Here is a 24595-nt window from a genome sequence, read left to right on the forward strand (position 1 = left end):
ACTGCCTGTTCCTGCTCAGGAAACAATACAAACATCAAGACAAGTGTCTTCCAGAAGGCAAAGGCCAACCATGGGAAGTGTGCTGAAGTAGAATACTCCTGAATTTAGGGAAAGTATAGGTGCAGGTTTGAATCTTAGCTCTGCAATTTACTAGCTGAGTAGCGTGGCTTAATTATCTTAAATCTTTCCATTTCAGTTTTCTTTTTGTAAAAGTAAGACAATCTTTTGGTAAGTTGTTTACAGGATAAGATAAAATACTATATGAAGAAGAGTCCTTCGCGACCCCATGGACTGTAGCCCACCAGGCTCCTCCGTCCATGGGATTTTCCAGGCAAGAATACTGGAGTGGGTTGCCATTACCTTCTCTAGGAGATCTTCCCGGCCCAGAAATTGAACCTGGGTCTCCCACGTTGTAGGCAGATGCTTTACCGTCTAAGCCACCAGGGAAGTCCATGGCACATAATAGGTATCAAATAAATGTTACTTTACTTCTTCTCTGTAGCAAGCCACCCCAGTAGACTTGCTTGGGAAATTCCACAGACAGGGGAGCCTGGCGGGCTATAGTCCATGGGGTCCCAAAGAGTTGGGACATGACTGATTGAGCAGCAGGGCATTTTTGAGAAGCCAAAGCAGTTCCAGGAAAGCTGAGGTGCTTGCCAAAGGCCCCACAGCTTTTGATGGCAGAGCCAGGACTGCGGCTGAGGACCTCCCTGGCCTCTTGATCCTGGTCTCTCTCACCAGATACGAGTGTGGAAAACGAGAACGTAAAATGTGCCTGAGGACTTCTCTGGCGGCTCAGTGGTAAAGAATTCACCTGCCGATGCAGGAGACTCGAGTTCAATCCCTGGTCTGGGATGATCCCACATGCCATGGAGCATCTAAGCCCGTGTGCCACAACTACTGAGCCTGTGCTCTAGAACACAGGAACTGCAATGGCTGAGCCCACACACTGCAACTGCTGAAGCCTCTACGCCCTAGAGCCTGTGCTCTGCTGCACAGGAAGCCTCTGTAATGGGAAGCTTGTGCAGCACAGCTAGAGAGTAGCCCAAGCTTGCTGCAACTAGAGAAAGGCCCAAGCAGCTACGAAGGCCCAGCACAGCCAAAGATAAAAGCATTTTTTTATCCTACGTAATTGTATTGGAGCAATAGCACTGAGTGATTCTCCCTAAAGAAATCCCTTCATCCGTCTAGGTTGATAAATTCTCTCTCATTCTTTGGGCTAAGGCACTCTCCCTTAAATAGGCTTTGGAAAACTTACTTCTGTGTTCACCTGATCAGAAATATGCATACCATAAGATCTGGCCAGGCCTTACTGGGACACGTTGAGCAGGACTCTGATGGGGAGTGTGGGGGAGAGAGCTAGAGCTCCACCCTGTGGGTGAGCAGGTGTGAGCGGCTCCCTGTGGGTATACGCTGGACTGGAGATGGGAGACACAGGGCAGGAACCCCAGGACCGCCTGGGAGACACATCGCTCTCCCTGGGACAAGGTTCATCACACAGGCTGTCCAGCCTCCCTTCTGGGCAAATGGGAACCTGGGGGAACCGGAGGCTCTGGGTAGAGTGTGAAGATGAAGGCATTACCTGCCTACAGGTGAGGAATATGGGACTGAAGGGAACACCTTGGGGGAATAGTTGGGCCCCAAATCTACACAGACTGTTGAAACAAGTCATCAGTTTGAAAGGGCAAATCAGAAAAGCGGAGTCAGGTGGGAAGACCAGTGGACAGCACCCAAGGAAATCAGAGTTGAAGATGTTGAAGGTTCGAAGCCAGGGTGCTCGTGGAGACTGAGCTGTGCTTTGAGACGGCAGCTACAGACGTGTCTCTCAGCCCCGCACAGGAGCCATGACGATGCGGTAAGATTTTCCCTGCCGTCCACAGTCAGAATCTCTACTTCCCTGCTCAGTTTTAACCCCTCTTCTTGTCTTGCACCTGAGGGGGAGAAAATACAATTCCTAAAGCAGGTGCCAAATCCCAGCTCCTTCTTCCCACCTCGGAAGCGGGAGTGAAGGATCTGCCAAGAAACAAAGCCACTTCAGTGAGTGTCAGATCGATGGATGCTTCTGGAAACCGCTTTATTGCTTTGGAAGAAGCCTTTGTGTTATCATTGCTGAAGCTGGAGCCTCATTTAGGGCAGTTGAGACACTCTGACCTCAGGCTCAGCTCCCAGGGGCATTGTCTCCCACAAGTTGGTCTTTTGAAGGATTAGGCATTTTCATCACCAGCGGTGATTAAACACCACAAGGACTGCCTCGGTCTTCTTCCCTGGAGGGTCGTAATTCCATTGACTAAGACTCTGGCTCTGTGTATGGAATGATGGACATTATCCTCTGTGTGACTGAATGTGTGACTCATTTGACACTGAGAATAAAACCAGGTTGAATAATAAGAAAATATAAGCCACAGAGGATCTGAAGAAAACCCTTGAAATCATTGTCAAATTGTAAATTAACACCCATAACGAGACTAGAAATTTATCTTAAATTTAGGACATTCTGTTTTTATTTTTTCCACTGAGTTTAAAAGCTTTCCATAAATCCTAAATATTTGGAGGCTGTAAAATTGATTAAACACCTGAAATGTGGTTCCCTGGGACATAAGGAGAAAAATATTAAGCACTTTTTTAAAGTCCATGAGTGAGGACTGAGTTATGGTTTCTTTGAATAGTGAGACTTGTGCCTTCTCTAGTGAAGTCAAGAGGAAATGAAGAGAAAGGAAATCAATAGGAAAATGACGCTCATGCTTGAACCATTATTTTCTTCTTCCACCAGGCACCTGCCATTGGTTCACATAATTAGTAGTAAAGTGATTAAAAACATACTAAAACCTTGAAACAGAGCGTGGGGCAGTAGCCTGAGCAGAAAGATCCTTGCTCCTACGTCATTCCATCATTCTGCCTCTTTGACGCCCCCCACCCCCAGCCATGAAATTAAAAGATGCTTACTCCTTGGAAGGAAAGTTATGACCAACCTAGATAGCATATTGAAAAGCAGAGACATTGCTTTGCCAACAAAGGTCTGTCTAGTCAAGGCTATGGTTTTTCCAGTGGTCATGTATGGATGTGAGAGTTGGACTGTGAAGAAGGCTGAGTGCCGAAGAATTGATGCTTTTGAACTGTGGTGTTTGAGAAGACTCTTTCGAGTCCCTTGGACTGCAAGGAGATCCAACCAGTCCATCCTAAAGGAGATCAGCCCTGGGATTTCTTTGGAAGGAATGATGCTAAAGCTGAAACTCCAGTACTTTGGCCATCTCATGTGAAGAGTTGACTCATTGGAAAAGACTCCGATGCTGGGAGGGATTGAGGGCAGGAGGAGAAGGGGACGAGATGGCTGGATGGCATCACTGACTCGATGGACGTAAGTCTGGGTGAACTCTGGGAGTTGGTGATGGACAGGGAGGCCTGGCGTGCTGCGATTCATGGGGTCGCAAAGAGTCAGACACGACTGAGCGACTGAACTGAACTGAACCCCCACCATCCCCAATGCTTTCATCCATCTGTTGAACATGACTCATGCCTTAATGCTGCTATGATGTTACATATTTCTATGGTGATTCATCTTTCAAGAGAGCCTGTGTCTAGCCTTGCAAATGGTCTAGCAGTTTACATTTTATCGGCTCTTCCCCCAAGCACTGACCTGTGACGTCTCTGGTACCCAGAAGCTCTGTGTTGGTGGGCCTCCCACTTGCTGTAAGTGGGACCTTGCCTACAGCTTGATATCCTTAGTCAAGTCAAGTCAGTGTGTTCACTGAGTACCGGTTCTCAGGTCCTACTTTTTGACATGTGAGGGCAAGGAGGAGCAGGCTGGCCAGTTGGCATCCAGTGACTGGGGGTAGAGGCCTCTGATCCACAGAATTTGTTATCTCCTTCCTTTGGGGAGGTTAACTTACAGAAGGTTCCGGACTACTAAGTGGTTTGGATTTGTACCCAGGTCTCCTTGATCCTGGGCTTCCCTGGTAGCTCAGCTGGTAAAGAATCCTCTTGCAATGCGGGCGACCTGGGTTTGATCCCTGGGTTGGGAAGATCCACTGGAGAAGGGATAGGCTACCCACTCCAGTATTCTGGCCTGGAGAATTCCATGGACTGTATAGTCCATGGGGTTGCAAAGAGTCAGATACGACTGAGCAACTTTCATTTTCTCCTTGATCTTAAGAAAACGATGAAGTAGGGAGTGACAGAGAGGATAACTGGGAAGCTTCAATGGATTCTGAAGCTGGCCTGCCATTACCAGCAGGGAGTTGTCCACAGCCTCCCAGCATGCACTTGAGTGAGCTGAGTTTACTTGATGTATTGGAGCAGATGGGCATCAAGTACATACTTAACACAATTCCAATGACTGTGGGCTTGAAAATTACCAACCAGGATCTGATTTCCACAATTTTATGCCACTTGAGTCAAAGACAAACACAGTCAGAGTCTTGGATGATGAAACCTTGGGAATCAAGAATTAATTCACAGAGTGAGGCAGATGTCTGGGACCAGCTGCAAAGAGGACTGTCCACAGAACTGTGGTAAGGAGAGAGAGGAAACCAGTTCTCAGCCTGGAGATGTCCCCTGAGGTGGCAGAGGAGGGCAGAGGAGCTTCTAGGGTTTCCGGGCAAAGTCAGTCCCTGAAGGCAGGTCTCTTTTCTGTCTGATTGACCTCAATTTGTCTTTGATCGATTTTCTTTCCACAAGTCCAATCTATCTACAACTAGTTACCTGACTTGAGTTCCATCCTAGCACTTTGGGGGGCCAGTCCTGCCTCTCCCTGGATGGGAAGGACTGGTGGATCATCCCCGCTGCTCCATTGCTTAGGGCCTGACTGGCAACCGACACTCTTTGGGTGGTGACTGTTTCCTCTTGTATGAGTCCTAAATATCAACTGATACTTGGGTTCTTCATCTTGTGCTATGACTTTGGTCCTCTCCCTCCCCAACAAGTGGATCTCCCTTTAGCACCTGTGACCTGAAATATGTCTGGGGTGACAGCAGCCTTGAACACTGTACCTCGACTTCACCTTGGCAGGGAGATGCTTCCAGACTCTGCTCTGCTGTCAGTATCTTCAGCTCCTGTCTCACTTCAGAGTGAGGTTCTTTTTAGACACACACACACACACACACAATTTTGTCCACTTGCTCTTGGCTGTGCTGGGTCTTCATTCCCACACGGGCTCCCCTCTCGCTGTGGTGCTTCTCACTGTGGTGGTGTCTCTTGTTGTGAAGTATGGGCTCTAGGGAACGTGGGCTTCAGCCGTTGTGGTGATAGGCTCCGTAGTTGTAGTTCTGGCTTTAGAGAACAGGCTCAATAGTTGTGGCTCACTGGCTTAGTTGCTCCAAGGCATGTGGGATCTTCCTGGATCAGGGATCAAACCCATGTCTCCTGCCGTGGCAGGTGGTCTTTACCACTGAGCCATTAGGGAAGCCCCGAAGTGAGGTTCTTGAGCTGATCCTAGATCTGTCCCTCTTTTAACCTCCCTGCTTCATCAAAAGAGGTCTCAAACCTGGATCCTGCTCTCAGAGAGCCTGCAGACTTGCTAGATCAGCAGTAAGTATGCAAACAAGACAGATGGACAGCATTCCAAAGAAGGACACAGTCCAGCGCTAAGCTATGTGACGTGACAGGTGGTAGGAAATCAGAGAAGAGAAAGCAGCACAGATGCTGGAGCCGGACAAGGCTCCACGGAGGAGGTGAGGCGCAGACTGGATGGTGAGGGTGGAGCAGTCAGCCCTCTATTATTGCCCCACCCTGGCTACAGAGGCTCGAACTGGAGTCCTAAGGGTATGTGGGCTTCAGACTCCGGCTTTTGTATGCGTGCGTGCAGCAAAGGGGACTAGGTGGTTGAGAAGGTCTGGCTTCTCTCTGGATGGCCATCAGGAGCTATTAGTGAGGAAAGCAATTATTTACCAACAGACATTAAATCTTGGCTGCTTGTCCATATGGGTAATGATCGTAATGAAATGTAGACTCCTGCCAAATGGATATGGATGAAGTCTTAGAAAATGAAGAGATGGATTTTTTGACAGGGAGCTGGAAGCAATATCTATCAACAAGAGGTACCCCATCCTCCAGGAAACCCTGCAGGAAGTTAAGGCGTCAGTGGAGCTGGGAACAGGGAGGAAAGGGCTGGAGTCATGTGTGGTACTGAGGCGGTGAGCCCAGGGTTCACACAACAGACGCATGTGGGACTTTGTGAACTATTTATGTCAGCTCAATTTCCGCTCTGAGATTCTGATGCAGTAGGTCGGGGTGGAGCTTGGACTAAGGTGCACATCTCCACTTGGATCATAGGAAGACACAGTTTCATCCAAACTCAAATCCCAAGCCCACTTGAAAGCTGGGAAGTGCTGAGAGAATGAATGAGAGAACCACGTCAAGAATGGACGGGACCCAGAAGCCGGGTGGGCTGGTGGTTCTCAAAGTGTGGTCTTGAAACTGAGCAGGGTCCTGAGAGGCCCTCCTGGGTCCAAATCCTTTACGTGTCCCCATTGCTCATTTGTAGGGAAAAGGCTTTGTCTGCCCAGAACTTCCCTGAGTACCACAGGGCAGGTTCAAGCACTTGCAAATCAGGGAAGTAAGGGAAGGCAGAAACAAAGGAGTAGCAGTCAAGAAAGGTGGTGCAGCGATTAAAGCGGGATCCTGGATCTTCCTCAAGGGATATACATAACAGTATCTTTGAATTTTTCCTGCAGAAACTAGAGTGTTCACCCAGCTGGAAGAGGGCAACTTCAGGCTGAGCACAGGATTCCTGGAGCACTGCCCTGTTCAGTTCAGTTCAGTCACTCAGTCATGTCCGATTCTTTGAGACCCCATGGACTGCAGCACGCCAGGCCTCCTTATCCATCACCAACTCCTGGAGCTTGTTCAAACTCATGTCCATCGAATCAGTGATGCCATCCAACCATCTCATCTTCTGTTGTCCCCTTCTCCTCCTGCCTTCAATCTTTCCCAGCATCAGGGTCTTTTCAAATGGGTCAGTTCTTTACATCAGGTGGCCAAAGTATTGGAGTTTCAATTTCAGCATCAGTCCTTCCAATGAATATTCAGGACTGATTTCCTTTAGGATGGACTGGTTGGATCTTCTTGCAGTCAAGAGACTCTCAAGAGTCTTCTCCAACACCACAGTTCAAAAGCATCAATTCTTTGGTGTTCAGCTTAATGGTCCAACTCTCACATCTGTATATGACTACTGGAAAAACCATAGCTTTGACTAGAGGGACCTTTGTTGGCAAAGTAATGTCTCTGTTTTTTAAAATGCTGTCTAGTTTGGTCATAGCTTTTCTTCCAAGGAGCAAGCATCTTTTAATTTCATGGCTGCAGTCACCATCTGCAGTGATTTTGGAGCCTGTTTTGGAGGTAACTGCCTGTTGCTGCTGCTGCTGCTAACTCGCTTCAGTCGTGTCCAACTCTGTGCAACCCCATAGACGGCAGCCCACCAGGCTTCCCCGTTCCTGGGATTCTCCAGGCAAGAACACTGGAGTGGGTTGCCATTTCCTTCTCCAATGCACGAAAGTGAAAAGTGAAAGTGAAGTCGCTCAGTCGTGTCTGACTTTAGTGACCCCATGGACTGCAGCCTACCAGGCTTCTCTGTCCATGGGATTTTCCAGGCAAAATTACTGGAGTGGGGTGCCATTGCCTTCAAACCAAACAGAATAAAGTTACATACTCCACAGCTCTTACTCCAAGTTTTGCCTATTAAAAACGTTTCCCCCCACATCATTGAGGAGTTTGGTTTTATTTTGGCCACGAGCCACCCATTCACTTTGCTTGATCCTGCAATAAACCTTTCTCTACTCCAAACTCCTGACATTTCGGTTTGTTCGGCCTCATTGTGTATCCAGCATGGGGAACTTGCATTTGACAACAGGCTATGGACCCTCTACAACAGAATCGCTCCAGATCTAATGAACTGAATCTCTAAGGGGTGTCAAGAAGGAATCTGCCCTTTTAACAAACTCACTAAGATTGCAGATACTTATGTACTTACATACTAAGTTTTGAGAAACACTCAAGAAATCTCAATCTCTAAAAATATAAGCACAGAAGTCCACCAAGCTCGTACAAGCAGTAAGGGTTGGAAGTAGGATTCATTCCCTGATATGGCTGGCAATGCTTGGGCAGAAAAGAACTAGATAATCAAAGGCTCCCATACAGAGTTCTAGACTTTCTATTGTCGCCTAAAAAATATAGTCACAACCTGAAAGGAGAGAGTTACTGTCTTTGGTGGGAATGTTTAGGACTTTGAGTTCAGGAGACAGCATTTCAGTAGCTCTAAGAAAATGGCTCCAGGAGGCAGGAGGGCAAGTCAGGCTATATACAAGTTTGTAACAAAGGGCACAGGCAGTCTGAACAGCAAAGATCAGGTTATCAAGTTAAGGAATTTAGCGTTCTATCTATGGGAGGATGCTAGCCTCTGGGCTCCCTGAATTCATTCCTTTCATTTGCATCTCAGCTATCTGAGGTCAGTTGCTCACCTTGCTTTTTGTATTCCCCCAGCTCCTCAGCAATCAGAAGTTTGGGGAGCTCATTCACATTTGGAGGCCAGAAATCACTGATGGCTGTGACATTTCTTGTTTGTTACCATGGCAGGAGGTATTTTCATTTTATACTAGCACCGTCAGCCCACTCATCCTAGACACACTCTGTTTACGTGCTAACCCTAGCATTGCCACTCAACCCTCAAATCCTGGTCTTAGTCCGGTGATAAATATTTTCCTTTTTTTTTTTTTTGGCTGTCCTGGTTTCAGGTGGCCTCAGCCTACAGCAACTTGAAGCAGGGTTTTGGTTCCTAGCCAGAGACTGAGGTCTCTGAGCCAAGGCCATGAGAGCCCTGAATCTTAACCACTAGGCCACCAGAGACCGGGGGCCAGTGGCAAGGCCCTCACCTGTCAACTGTGTAGAAATGAATTTCCACACAGAGACAAAAGGAGTGAAACAAGTAACGAGTTTATTAGGAGGAAAAGAATAGTGGGGATAGACACACGGGTGGGCTCAAAGAGAGCTGTGCCTTCCTGGTCATTTGGAGGTAGGAGATAGGAGGGCTCCAGGCCAGGCATTTACAATTGGGCTCCTGTTCACATACTCTCAGGTAGGAAGATGAACTCCCCGTGGACATTTATCATCAGCCATCTGCCATCTGTTTACATTTTTGGAAGCAAGAGAAAAACGGACCCCAGGACTACATATCTGTAATCAAACTCCTGTCTATATTTTGAGATCTACACTTTGATATAAAAACCAATAACAGGAGTAAAGGTAAATAATGGACTTTGGGCATTATCATATAGAGTGGGACTAAACTTTGTTAAAAGATCAAGAGGTCACATACGTCCCATCCTTGGGGCAAGGGAGGCACTACACATGTGCAAAAGCCTTCAGGAAGTCAGAATGACAAGAGATGCCAAACCACAGTGAGTCCGGCTCTCCCCTCACAGAAGCCTTTATGGGGGGATCCATCTGTTTAGCCATGGGATCAAAACAATATGATTCACCAAAAAGAAGACAAAAACCCAGGATTTAAACTTCCCAATGATGATATTCTTGCTCTGAGTTCGTCCATGTATCTTTCTGCACGTCCTTTTCTTTTCCAATAAATTTTTTGCTTTTCTGTTTGTTTTCTGCCTCCTCACTTGAATTCTTTCTTGACAAAGTGGGCAAGAACTGGGGACTGTGGGCCTAACTGCTTGCCCTTGTGGTCCTGTGGTTAGGACTCTGGTCTGGGAACTAAAATCTTCTTCCAACTACTGTTCGCTGCCTCTTGCAAGCTGCTGCTTACTGGTAATGTAAAGTGTTAGTTGCTCAGTCATGTCCAACTCTTTGTGATCCCATGGACTGTAGCCCCTCAGGCTCCTCTGTCCATGGAATTCTTCAGGCAAGAATACTGAAGTGGGTAGCCATTCCCTTCTCCAGGGGATCTTCCCAACCCAGGGATCAAACCCCCCCTCTCCTGCATTGCAGGGGATTCTTTCCCATTTGAACCACAGCTACCTGCATCCCAAATCAGTTTGAGTCACTCATATGGAACATTTCTTCCAGGTTTCCTTTGGCCAGTTATCTTGTTTTACTTAATTCTGAGTCTGTATTTGGTATATCTCAGGGTCTTCCTCTATGCATGAGTATCTCTCAGCCAAGATGGATTCTAGTCAAGAGGCCTAGGGGTGGGTTGACATCACCTACTACGGGGTGGCGCCCCCTCCCTTTCTGACTTCCAAGGAGCCTTTCTGTGCATGTAGAGTCAGAAAGGTCTCCTTGACTTTGAGAATGGGGAATATGTGCAGTCTTTAATCTCTTATCCGAGCAAGGCTCTGCTTCTCCTCCATTCTGCTGTTGTGGAGCATCTGTCCACCAGGGATGGACTCCAGCTACTCAGCCTGGGACCCAGCAGTCTTCTGCCCCAGTCCTACATCTCATCTCCTTTTTCATATTTGGAGAATTCTTGACTCTAGAAGTCTTACTGAAAAAACAGATCATGCTACAAAGTTTAGATACTGAATTTCCAGTCTTCTATAGTTAGAAGTGGGATAAATGACATAAAGCCACCTGGACTTTGCTTGGGAGCTGGTTTCTAAGGGCAGCAGAGGGTAGGGCTGTTGTCCTGTGCCAGTACAGATGTTAGGAGTGTGGCCCTTAGTTCCTGTGTTCAGCAGTAGCTATTCAGGACCACTCACTGTGGTTCTGTGGATTGAATTTGGCTATGGGTCTTATTGGTTTTTCCAGTAGTCATGGATGGATGTGAGAGTTGGACTAAAAAGAAAGCTGAGTGCTGAAGAAGTGACACTTTTGAACTGTGGTATTGGAAAAGACTCTTGAGAGTCCCCTGGACTGCAAGAAGATCCAACCAGTCCATCCTAAAGGAGATCAGTCCTGAATATTCATTGGAAAGACTGGTGTTGAAGCTGAAACTCCAATACTTTGGCCACCTGATGCGAAGAGCTGACTCATTTGAAAAGACCCTGATGCTGGGAAAGATTGAGGGCAGGATGAGAAGGGGACGACAGAGGATGAGATGGTTGGATGGCATCAGCAACTCAATGGACATGGGTTTGAGTAAACTCCAGGAGTTGGTGATGGACAAGGAGGCTTGGCATGCTGCAGTCCATGGGGTCACAAAGAGTCAGACACGACTGAGCGACAGAACTGAACTGAACTGAACTGGTCTTGTTATGTAGCTTCTCTCATTTCTGGCAGTTCTACAAATGACCCATCATTCTCCTAAAAAATTACTTTTCTACTCAGACTAATCAGAAGGTATCAAATTTCTGATAGGAAAAAGAAACCACTCTAGGCTTGTCACCTAAGTGTATTTAATATCAGGAACTAAATACAGAGTAATGGAGAAACAAAAAACCAAACAAGGAATGCTGAGGCGACCCAAAGATTAACAGGTGCAGAAAGGTGCTGCCTCTCCTAGGACCAGAGTCACGGTGGCGCATGTGTTTTCTGATCCCTGAGGCTGAGATAACCAGTGCGAATTTGAATCAGCCTGCCTCGTGGGAGGTGGAGCTAAGGAGACACAGCCAGAATCAGAGACATGGCCTGAGGCAAAGCAAGACAGGAAAAAACACCCTGACTTTTCCCTGCTCCTTTCCTCCAGGCACTACTGGCAGAACTTACCCGGAGGCCAGCTGCAAGGGAGCCTTGTCAATCCCTGCCATACAGGACAGAGCAAGGGGAGGGCAGAGGATGGATATAAGAGATAACGCACAAATGACAAGTTTTCTGAGTTCATCTCTGTTGCTTTCAAATAAACGTGTTGCTGATAAGATGCTACGGGAACATCTTCAAGTGAAATACAAAAATATACTGGATACTAAAATCTACAGGGTGGGTATTTCTTACATTGAGGGTTCTCCCAGCAGGAAAGCTATAGGTACATAGTGTCAGCCCAGACTTTATTCAGTACTGTTATCACCCAGGTCTGCTCATTTTATTGTTTCACACTCATGTGCTCTCTGCCTTTTCTCTTTCAGTCTGGAACCCTGGGGCAGTCTCTATTGTGAAAGAGAACCAGTAATAACCTTGTGCATGCGTGTGTGTTAAGTCACTTTAGTCATGTCTGACTCTATATGACCCTATGGACTGCAGCCAGACAGACTCCTCTGTCTATGGGGATTCTTTATGCAAGAATACTAGTGTGGGTTGCCATGCTCTCCTCCAGGGGATCGTCCTAACCCAGGGATTGAACCTGTGTCTCTTATGTCCCCTGCACTGGCAGGCGGGTTCTTTACCACTAGCACCATGTGGGAACCACTTCTCTTCTCAAATATCCAAGTTTCCAGTCTTTTCTAGACTTCTAAGCTTCTTGGCCCTGTGGTTTTTTCCCATTAAGTGGCTGGAGTGCCATAGCTCATGAGAATGAATTAAGCCCGTAGGCCATCAGGGAGTGGCTATATACCAGGTGGAGGAGTGGCCCAGGGCTGCAAGAGGCTAGCGACCCCAGCCCCAGGGGGAGATGGCAAAGGCCTGCCCTCAGGCAGAACCATATAATAATGGTAATATAATTCATGACCCCAAGACCTCAGCTTCCAGGGTTCTTTTTCCTTGTTTTGCTCTGAATAAGATTTTGATTTGCCCTGAGTCAAAATTGGAGACTGAATTTGATGTTTTTTTTTTTCTTTCTGTACTGGTACCTTCAGTGCTTAACATAGTCCAATATAAGTGTGGTGAAGAAGAAAAATAATGAATGAGTAAATAAGAGAATGAAAGAATGAGTAATAGCCTCTCCATTGTGTGGCCAAGTGAGATAAATGACTTATACTTCCTTTTCTGTGGCTCTTCCTAGAGATGAAGTGTTAGGCACGCAGTCGTGCCCGACTCTTTGCGACCGCGTGGACTGTAGCCTACCAGGCTCCTCTATCCATTAGATTTTCCAGGCAAGCATGTTGGAGTAGGTTGCCATTTCCTTCTCCAATCCTAGAGATGGGTGTGTGTATTTTATGACATTTGCTGCTGTAGAAAGGAAGATGAGAAGCTCAGAAGCTTAGAGGCTTCCAAAATGCAGAAAATGCAAGGAGATGGCTCTTTCTCTTTGCTACTCCGAAGGGATGGCTCAGTGGCCAAAGATGGCACTGGGTTAACTTGAGTCTGCCTTTCTGCCTTTGACCTGTATCTCTCCATTCAAAGTAGTAGCCAGGTCAAGCTGCTGTGAGAAATTTCCTTGTGGATACATGCAAGCCTATGGTTCTCTCTCCTAAGGTAAGAATTTTTATGTTGGGGAAGGAGTGGGGAGTTTTTACTCTGAAAGTTGAACTCAATTTTCAATATGGCAAAAAAAAAAAAAAAGCAAGTGGAGACACTAGTTTCTAAACTCTGCTTGTTTTATGAGACTTTTCATTGTGAGTAACTGTTTGATGACAGAGGATTCTAGAGTCCCAAAGCTTGGAAACGGCTAGGTCTCTACGGACGGGCTTCCTCTGACTCCACTTTATTCTCCATGAAAGCCTGCCTTTGCACACACCCCCAGACACACACAGACACACACATGTGCATGCATGCATACACAATGGTGTTCCCCCATCAGCCCCAAGACTGCCTTCCTGCTGTTAATTTATGATTCTTCTTGCCTGGTGTCTGTTCTGGCTGATGCTGAAGTGACTGTCTCCCTCTGGAGATCTTGGGAAACTCCAGGAATTTGGAAAAGATCAGGACATGGGGTCTGAAAAATAACAATGGATAACATCTGGTTGGATGAATAACAGGTACAGAGGGATGTCTTGCAGCTTGCCAGAGACCAGGACCATATGCTCCTTGAGGGAAAATGTCATCACATCTCCTGGGTAGCTCATTTTCTTCTCAGTAGGAAGTGAATGAACACGAGACCTCCCTGGAACTGGCTTTCTGGAAAAAAAAAAAAAAGCTATTTTTGACCATTACCCAGGTTCTCAACTTTAAAATTGAGAGTCCCTGGAGCCACAGTCATAGAGGTGGGTGATAACATGGAAACCACTAGGGATTGCCAGGAGCCCATCTAGCTGACCTTTCTTACTGGAGTCCACTATTAACCCCAGAGAGAATGGTTGGATCATTTTCCAGGAGGCAGTTCAGGCCCCATTAACAGCTTTAGGGCTGTTCATTAGAGATCCAGTCAGAAAGAAGGTGCATATTTGCGGGTAATTCTTTAAATACAGAAATGTTCCTCTCTGTTTCTCATGCTCTATGTGCAGGAGCTGCGTGTGTGTTTCTTTCCTTCACCAGCACCTTTATATTCTACTTTATCTTCCTTCTGAGTCTCGTCTCTTTGTCTCGAGTTCTGACCCCTCCTGCTTCACTGTTTCATTTCCTGCTTTTGCCTCCTCTCTCCTCCTCTCCCCTTCCTCTTCCCCTCCTTCCCACCTTTCTCCTCCTGCTGTTTTTTCTCCTCCTCCTCTTCTCCCTCCCTTCTCTTCTCTCTTGTGTTCTCTCTTCCAGTTGCTCAGTCTTTCTCTCCTCTGCCTGGCTCTCCTTTCCCTATTGAACTTGCTTCAATAGTAACAGTCCCTGTCCCAGATTCACATTCTACCTAGAACTTCATAATGCGAACTTACTTGGAAATAAGATTGTCCGAAGTGAAATTAGCTAAGTTACAATGAACCCATACAGGAGAAGGGTGCACCCTTGATCCCATATGATGCTGTCTTAAAAGGAGAGGAGAGGCTCTGAAACAGACGAGCCCAGGGAGAACCTGTGTGGCGATGGAGGCCCACTTAGGAGATGATGTATCTCCAAGTTAAGGAAAGCCAGGGACAGCTGGCCATAGCCAGGAGCCAGGGAGAGGCAAGGAAGGGCTCTCCCCTCACCTTCAAAAAGCATGGCCCTGCCTTCCCCCTGACTTTGTATCTCAAGCCTCCAGAACTGTAGGAGTATATGTTGTTTGAAGCCATTCTGTTTGTAGACTTAGGAAACTAATACATTTATCACTAGGTTCTAGAATCCTTCTTTCCCCATTCACAGCTTCATTTTTTTGAGACCCAAGCTATTAACCTCATCCACTGCATTTCTGGTATCAGCTGGCTCTTTCTATTTGAGGGCAAAGCTCACCTCTGCTGGACTCACAGCTCAACAGCCCTGTGGACTGCTTCTCTGCTCAGAAGTGTCAGGGTTTGTAAATATTTCACGAAGGGAAACTCCTTTGACCTGATCTCCCCAAGTGAGTATGCTTTCTTCAAAAAGACAGAAAGATTCAAGAATCTGGGTTTTAAATCTCCACGTGGCCTTGGGGCAAGTATCTTAACCGCTCTGTGCTCCAATGTCTTCATCAATAAATTAAGAAAACCATTTTGGTCTCGCCTGCCTCTAGAGAATGTTGTTAACAGGAAAGAACCTTCAATAGTACATTGTAGGATGCTGTGCATGTTTTATAGCCCTTTATTGTCCAGACTTAGGATGCTGGGATGAAATAAATATTTATTGAATATTCGGAAGGTGATAGGGACTTTCAAAAACACTATTCTATCAAACCTTCAAAGTAACTTGCAGATGGGTGATTCCCATTTTTAAGTGAGGAAAAAACAGACTTGAAGACATGCTAAGAAATGGTCTTAATTAAACCCAGATATTCTGACGTCTAACTCAAAGGTTATTCTCACACTACACTGTGACCGTCTGATGTGTTGATTACTTTTTAATGACATATTTCCTTTCCACCTTGAAATATTTCTCTGGTTTCTCAGGAGAAGAGAGTAATCCAGTAGAATCTGGTCCCTTTCATAAGATTTCTTTTTTTTCAGAAATCAAAAAAGAAACATTTTGGTGGAATAATTGATGAGAGCAGATACGAGTCTATAGGGAGGTGAAGGATGTGGGGTGTTTGTAATATTGAAGTCGCAAGGCTTTGGAGGGGATATAAGAAAGGCTGCTTCCAAAAGGAGGGTGAGATTCAAGAGCCCCAGTGGGCTAGACAATGTGCCAGTCTGCACCCACAGTCTGCAGTGGAGACGAATTTATCTGCATTTTGTGTGTGTGTGTGTGTGTGTGTGTGTGAGATAGAGAGAGACTGAGAGACAGATAATTTCTTTATTTCTTAGGCATCTTCGATTTCTCTACTTTCTACACATCTTTCTGTTGCTGAGTCCCTCCTTTCTTTCCAGAGCCATGGAAATGCCAGCTCCTTCTTTAGATGGCTATCTGACAGCCGCTTTGCTGCTGAGGGAGCAGATCCTTTTTCTTCCCTTCTTGAGGTCCCAGTTGTAGCTTCCATTTTCCCATTTTGAATGTGATTAAGGTGAAGAAAAGCTCATAAAAAAGAAAATCAAGCCGTCTGATAATTACAGCCCATGATTTGTTTATCTTTAAGAAGCCCACATTGGAGAAGCATTAGTCACTCTGAGGACGCCCGCATAGGCAGATGAATCACTTATACTGAAGCATATTATCTGCTGTGATATTTATGATGGAATGAGTTTGCCAGCCATCGCCTATCAGGTCATAAACATCTTACTCAGGCTTGAAAAATGGCTTTAATGTCGTTTTGTTGGAAGACTGGGTGGATGGGCAGTATGTGACTTCCCACTTCACACCTCCCGGGAACGGGCTGTGCAGGCTTGTGTCTCAGGGTGGAGAGCCGTGTTCCTTTGCCTCGTTTCCTCAGTCCAGTGAAATCACAGGGTCTTAGGTACAGAATCCATACCTTGTTCATCTTTGTATATGCTGTGTCTGGCACATGGCTGTGCATCAACGAATTTGTAAAATGGAAGAAGATGAGCTGATTCACCTAAGAAGATGTTTAGATTCAAGGATCACGATTTCATGAATTCCTGGGGGAAAATAGAAGAAATACTTAGCATCAGGGCTAAGGGCCCTTGAGCTTGTTTATTTGTTTATTAACTTGTTCAACCATGCATTTCCTTACTTGTCCAACAAATGCTTATCCAGAGCTGTTGTGTGCAGGGCACTGCAGGGGCTGAAAGGATGAATAAGAAATGCCTTCCACCTTCAAAGAACTTACAGTCTAGCCTGAATGTAAGAGAGAAAGAGATAGTACAAAGAAGAAAATAGAGACGTAAGCATCCTGTGGGTGTGCTGAGGATGAAAAGGTGGCTTCTAACTGGAGGCGTAGGCATGAGTAGGTGTTTGAATAGGATTAGAATGGATGGTGTGCATGTTTTATGTTTGCAAGTAAAACAAGTCAGAGCTAATCTAGCTTTAGATGTTCACAGGGAGTCAGCCGTGGTATCTCACAGAATCTAAGGAAGGACTCAGCAAATAAGTCTCAGGCAGGGTAGATGCAGAGATACTCTTTCTCTTGAGAGGCCCACTGACAGTAAGATTCAGTGCCAATGCTTCTTTGTCTTTCTGGTCCAAACTTCAGCTTCCAAGAGATGTGATATGATTAACTTAGGTGAGTGTCAGGAGTTCAGTCCCTAAACTCATTAGCTCTGGCCAGAGGAACTATCCCCAGAATCACGGCTGCTAAGACCTCCTTTGGGTGGTGGAAGGAGTTCCCAGGCCCCTTGGTGCCTTTTGACGACACTGAGAGTCTGCTCTGCCCAAGACCACCCTGTCCTCCCACCCTCCAGGCTGAGGTTTTTCAGGCCAATCCCTCAGAATGGAATTCCTCAGAACACGTCTTGTCCAGATGGGCTTGTGTCTGACTGTGTATGTGTGTGTGTGCACCTCTGAACACTTGTGAGTGCACGTATAAGCAGGTGTGACTGTGGTTATACATGACTGTGTGAATGTGCGTGTGTGAGCAGATGTGGGAATGTGTGTGTGTGAGTGTGATTATCTGTCTGCTTCCCTGGATTCTGCTTTGGGCAGGGCAGTGGGGTGAGGAGATCATAATCAACAGCCAATCTGAAACTTCTTATGTCAAATGGGCTTCTTCTTAGCATAGCTTTTACAGGCCATTATGTGAGATGTTTTTCTTGTTCTCCACCCGAGAACATTACTAAAATTACCAAGTGCACTCTTTTGTTAACCTATCTTCTCTATGTGCCATCCGGGACAGCCTACTAGAGCAGGGAAGAAAAACACCTCTTCTGCATCACAACAACAGTTTCATCCAGTAGCTTATTTTCTGCAGCATAAGTTTATTTCATCCTCTTCAACTTCCTCTGTAGGTTTCTTTTTACGATAATCCGTAGGCTGAATAGAGCCATCTCCTTCTCTCTTCCTAGCCACCTCTTTTCTAGGCAAAATAATTCTGATTCTGTATGCTCCTTTGAGCTCCCTTTTTCAGCTTGCAAAGGCATGGACTGCTCCATGTAACTGCTTTCTCTTTCTCCACTTTCTCTTTGCACATTCCTCTGTATGCCCACGGAAGCCCCACGTTTTCTCAAACAGCTTAAGAAAGGGGACTTTGTGTCCGTCTCTCTATTAGAAATTAGAGATGTCTGCCTCTCCAGGGAGGGTCGATGTCTCTCGGTAGAGAAGTTATTTGCAAAGGCCAACGGCATAGAAGAACAGGCATACACTGTTGAAAAAAAAGCCCTGGGTGCTCTTCCTGGAATGAAAAGTGGACCCTATCAAGATGGCACCATGAAAGACTACTGCACGTGTATCTCAAAGGACTTCTGTTGATGCAGTAAATATTTGTGGTTTGAGCAACCACTCATGCTCCCCAGAACTTCTGTGGTTACGATAGGAGAGGATAGGAGTCTTATTTACCTCTCTAAGCCCTTTATTAAAGGAACCACCTGGCTGGCCCTGCTGATTTATTCACCACTGGAGAAAGCTGGTTGCATGCATATCAAGGCTGAATCCCTGCAGCACAGGCCCTGATTTTTTTTTTTTTTTTTTATCAGCAGCAGTTAATTTGTAAAGTATTAACTTTTCAAGAGTCAATGTTTGCTCAGGGCCTTCTTGTCCACCCTGAGCATCAGTGCTGTGCTTGGGAGCCTGTGGGGGAAAGACTGAGCAGAGAGCTGGAATTGGGGAGGAGGATGGCACAACTGTTGATTGGGAGATATTTATCCTGTACAGCAAAATGATTCAGTTATATATGAGTAAATATAAACATACATATGTATGCATATCCATTCTTTTTCATATTCTTTTCACATGGTTCCTTCCCGGATTTTGAATACACTTCCCTGTTCCGTAAGTGGGGCTTCCCGGATATTTCAGTTGGTAACGAATCTGCCTGCAATTTGTAGACCCCAGTTTGATTCCTGGGTCAGGAAGATCTGCTGGAGAAGGGATAGGCTATCCACTCCAGTATTTGTGGCTTCTGTACGTAGGACCTTACTGTTCATCCCTTCTCTATATTATAGTTTTCACCTGCTAATCCCACATTCTGAATCCATTTCTCCCCAACCTCTTTCCTGCTTAGCAACCATGAGTCTCTTCTCTATGTCTGTGAGTCTGCTTCTATTTTATTTCTGTCATATTTTAGATTCCACATATAAGCGATATCATATGGTATTTTCTCTTTCTGATCATACTTCTTTCATATAGTATGATAATCTCTGGGTCCATTCATGTTGATACACATGGCATTATTTCATTATTTTTTTAAGACCAAGCAATAATCCATTAGATATATGTACCACATCTTCTTTATCCATTCATCTGTTGATGGAGATTAGATTTTTTCCATGTCTTGGCTATTTGTGAATGGTTTTACTATGAACACTGGGGTCCATGTATTTTTTTAAAGTATAAGTTTGTTTGGATATATGCCCAGAAGTAGGACTGTTGGATCACATGGCAATTATATTTTAGTTTTTTGAGGAACCTCCATACTGTTTCCATAGTTGTAGGCCAATTCACTTTTGAGGATTTAATGAAGTAGGGAGTTCTAAATACTGCACAGAGAACTATTTCAAAATGCTGGAATTCCACTTTGGATCTTTAAATGGGAACTTCTACTTGTCTTCCTATGTGGCATACATTTTCTTGGGAGTCTTTCCCAGAAGACGGTAGGTACATTGGAAACAGAAACCATGACTTAATCATCTCTGAATCCTGAGGATTTATCAGGGACCCAGTGAACTGAGTGAATGAGCAATTAACTCTAGTTCTTTAAGTTTCTCTAGATCAAAGAGTCAGCTCTTATTAAAGCAAATCTATAGCTCAAAATCTAATCTATGTACATTCAAGTACAATATAGTATGGTAAGTATAAGTCACTTATTGACTATTACATGTTGCCACCATTTCCAAAGAAATGGTCTATCATAACACGAGTAGGTGGTCTTTGTGGAGACAGTCTACAAAATATTCTCTCTCAAAGGTCACCATCAGTGACTCCTATGATCTCGTTGAATAGTTTCAGGCTGAAAATTATCTAGTGTTTCTTTTACCTAAATAGAGTATTTGCTGAGCAATATAAAGTGACCAAAAAGGGAGGAGGCATTCCTAAGAAGGGCATTAAAAATAAAATGATCACATTCACTTTTAAGAAGTTAAGCATCAGGAAGACTTGAATTCTAATCCCAGCACTACTTCATAATATGTAGCTTGGTCACATCGCTTAACAACTCTCAGATTCAGTTTCCTCATCTGTAAAATGGGGGTATTCTTCCTATCTCAAAAGGTTACTGTGAAGACTAAATACTTGGACAGGACTCAGAACAGTGCTTAACACATAGTAAGAACTCCGTAAGAAGTTAGTTATTATTTTCATCATCATCACCACTGCCACCATCATGAGGACTAAGTGAGAAACTATCTTAAGGGTTTGCATAGTCCCTGCTGTATAATAGGCACCTAAGAGGTGAAAGTCAACTAGTACTAATAATTACAGTTAGACATGATAGATGATACATTTTTAAGTTATGCAAAAAACCAAAAGATCTTGTGTTTCAGATAACCAGCATCAGTCTATTTCAAGGTACTTGAAACTAACATTTATTGGGCACTTAACTTTGTACCAGCTACTCACTAGGGGTTTTACAAAATGTTTTTTCCATTTAAACTAATCATTATTCATAATTTTATAGACAAGTCACTTGAGACACAAAGAGATTAAACTTCTCTCCCAAGGCTGTGTTAGCTAAGATTTCAACTGGATGTATTTGGATTCTGTTTGGAGTCCATAGTATATGCTCTTCCCACTTTTCAAATTTACCTAAACAACAACAGCCATGTCTCGGAGCTCTCAGGAGCTCTCAGCTGTTCTGACCTTCCTCTGTTATGTAGGGAAGCAGGCACACTTTGGCTCAGGCTGAGCTCCTCTGTTTGCCAAAAGAGCCATCTCAGGGGGCAGAGCCTGGAGTTGCAGCTCAGCAAACATATGTGTGACTGCTGAGTGCCAAATGCCACACTGAGATCTGGACTTACTAAGATGAATAGGAGGTGGTGGCGGCTGCCCTTGAGGAAACCAGAGCCTAGAGAGACAAATTCCAAGTAATTTGATAATGTGAGCATAACAATAAGAGTTGAAGGGCAGAGGCGTGCCTAGGGAGCTAGAGGAGCACAGAGGAGGGGGACTGGGGAGCCTAGGCTTTGAAGGAAGATTTTCTGGGAGAGAAGATGACAGAACGTAATGCTGAAAGGTGAATAAGAGCCAGAAGAGGAAAGGTGGCAAGCATGTTCAGGACGAGCGGAGAGCAGGAGTAAAGCCACAGAGGTGAGACAGAGCGTGGAGTACTTGGGGGAGTCCCCAAAGTGGAAAGTGTGATACAGAAGTGGGCGGATACCAAGTGAGAAAGGTAGGCAGGGTCAGGTCTCAGATGTGGTGTGTACGTTGCCTGGGAGTTTGGACTTTTCCCTGTACATTCTAGGGATCCAATCAAGACCTCCTGGCAGAGGAGCAATAGATAGAAAGGTTGGAACTGAAGTAAAAGAGACTGGGAGTAAGAGGACCTCTTGGGTGGCTATTATTCAGAGGGAAAGATGGTAGGAATAGAGGAGAAGGCAGAGCTTCAGGAAGCATTAGGAGGCCAAGTTTCCAGGACTTGCTGGTTGAGTGTAAGGAGGGAAAGAGGATCAAGGATGATATCCAAGATTTTGACTCAGATAAAAAGGAAAGCGATGGTGCGATTAACACCAGCAAGTATTAAGAGGAAGAAGCTTATGGAAAGATACAAAGCATTGATTGCTGTGCATGTTGAATTTGGGGTGCTTCCTGGACACCCAAGTGAGGATAAATGTCCATCGGGGGTTGTATTTTGAAACTGAAATTAAGGAGGAGATCAAGTTTGGAAACCATCACTTCTTGGCCACATCCAAGACCAGAAATTAGCAATGACTATACGGGCTTCCCTGGTGGCTCAGAGGTTAAAGCGTCTGCCTGCAATGTGGAAGGCCTGGGTTCGATCCCTGGGTCGGGAAGATCCCCTGGAGAAGGAAATGGCAACCTACTCCAGTATTCTTGCCTGGAGAATCCCATGGACTGAGGAGCCTTGTGGGCTACAGTCCATGGGGTCACAAAGAGTCGGACATGACTAAGAGACTTCACTTCACTTTCTTTATAGGGACGACAGAGGATGAGATGGCTGGATGGCATCACTGACTTGATGGACATGAGTTTGGGTAAACTCCAGGAGTTGGTGATGGACAGGGAGGCCTGGCGTGCTGCAATTCATGGGGTCACAAAGAGTCGGACACGACTGAGCAACTGAACTGACTGACTGATATATGTCTCTTCTTGACCTGCCTAGCCTTACATCTTCCCTACTGCCTATTTGCATGTTTAAGCAGAGTAGCGCTACTGTGAAGGAAATCGAATCACTTGGCCTAGATTCTCACCATGGTATACCGTCCCTGTGCCTTCGTTTATGCTATTCCCTCCACACAGAAGATGGAATTTTCTACTTTCTTCACTCAGTTAATTCTTACGCAGCTTTCAAGACTCAGCTTTAGGTTCAGGGGAAAATATCTGAATCAACTCTACAAATAGCCCCAGGATGTCCACAGTCTGCAACGCAGATACGCAGTTGGTTTTGACAAATCACACCAAGTCACATCAATGAACATCTTGTGTGTTGCCGGGTTTTCCTCTCCCCATTTTCCCTTCCCTCCTCTAGGATTCCATCAAGTCTTCTTTTAGGTCCTGAAGTTTCAAGCACAGCAAGCCTAAGAGTAGTGACTTCAAATCAAGGAGTTTTCCTCCCAACTGTGTTCTGCATGGCGGGGTCCCCATGAGGCCCTTGCCCTGGGATTTCTCAGTCAGTGCGGTGATCTGCATTGGCTTGTTTTCAGCTGTAAGTCATGTCTGACTCTTTTGCAGCCTTCTGTCCATGGGATTTCCCAGGCAAGAATACTGGAGTGGGTTGTCATTTCCTTCTCCAGGGGAATCTTACCAACCTAGGGATTGAATCCATGTCTCCCGCATTGGCAGGGCTATCCTTTACCACTGAGCCACCCAGGAAGCCCCTGCATTGGCTTATTGAAAGTCAATACTAAGTCCAAATGACAAACTCACATAAAGGAACACTGTTGCTTGGCCCAGCAGCTCTGGAATCAATACCATTAATTGTAGAATCTAAAGTGAAATAAAAATAGAAAGGGAGAAATGAAGGAAGGAAGGAGGAGAAGGGGAGAAAGAAGGAAAAAGAAAGAAGCAAGGATTCATTCAGTTTCTACTATGTGCTAGATTTGGTAGTGCAGTGGAAAAGAATCTGCCTGCCAGTGCAGGAGGGGCAAGTGACTCAGGTTCCATCTCTGAGTTGGGAAGATCCCCTGGAGGAGGAAATGGCATCCCAGTCCAGTATTCTTGCCTGAAAAATCCCATGGACAGAGGAACTTGGTGGGCTATAGTTCATGGAATCCCAAAGAGTCAGACACGACAGAGCACACATACACCAGACTTTATACAAAAAGCTGGTGATCTATAGGTTTATTTGACCTCCGTTTATGAAGCACTTACTCTGTTCCAAATATACCGGACACTGAGGATATAGAGGTAAATAAGCATTTACTCAAGCTTTGCAACGCTTTTGATTTAGGGAGGCAGACAAGTACCTGATGAATACCCAGCAGAATCATTTTTATGTACAGAAGGCTATGGAAGCACACAGGAGGGAACGATTTTCTTTGGTTGGGGAGGGAGGTGGTCAGAGAACACGTCACAAAAGACTTATAGGAGATTTGAGCTGAGACGGGATGGGGGCGTGTCCCAAGCAGAGATCTGCAGGAGCAAAAGCACACAGCTGCCTGTATATTTGGGATTGCTGAGTACTTTGGCTTAAAGTGGCGCCTACTCGCCAGTGCCCAACAGACTAGCTCCCTGAGTGTTTACTTTCTTTATTTGCCTTTAATAATTAAGCACTAAGGAAGTGGCTTTGATTGTCAGCCTCACTCTCGGGGTTAATTAGATATTTCCAACTAACTGGCCAAATGCTTGCTTTTGTCCCAAGCTTGGCTCCCCCTTTCTTTCCCTTTCCCCAAACATTGATTTCTCCAGAGAGCTCTTGTTGGAGAACTGACTGGAGCTAATTATTCGAGATAATTAAGATCGCTAAGCAAAGCAATTCAATTCCTTCTATTAAAAAAATAATTTATTTTTGGAGAAATGTTAATGCCTGCATAAAACACCATCAATAAAACTCTTTTTAAAAGGTTAAGTTGGCTGAGTGCAGCATTGAATTGAGAATGACTGGGTTCAAACGAAATCCAGTAAAGATATTTAGCAGAATAATGAAGTTTATTTGGGAACAAATGGCTTTTGCTTATCAGAGTTTGTTTTTACTCAAGGCAGTGTTGAAATGTGAAGGACCAGGTCAGCCCAAGACAACTGTATTAAAAGAAGTTTGTTTGCT

Source organism: Bos javanicus, chromosome 16 (genome assembly GCF_032452875.1).
Source record: "Bos javanicus breed banteng chromosome 16, ARS-OSU_banteng_1.0, whole genome shotgun sequence".
In the NCBI taxonomy this organism is placed as follows: domain Eukaryota; kingdom Metazoa; phylum Chordata; class Mammalia; order Artiodactyla; family Bovidae; genus Bos; species Bos javanicus.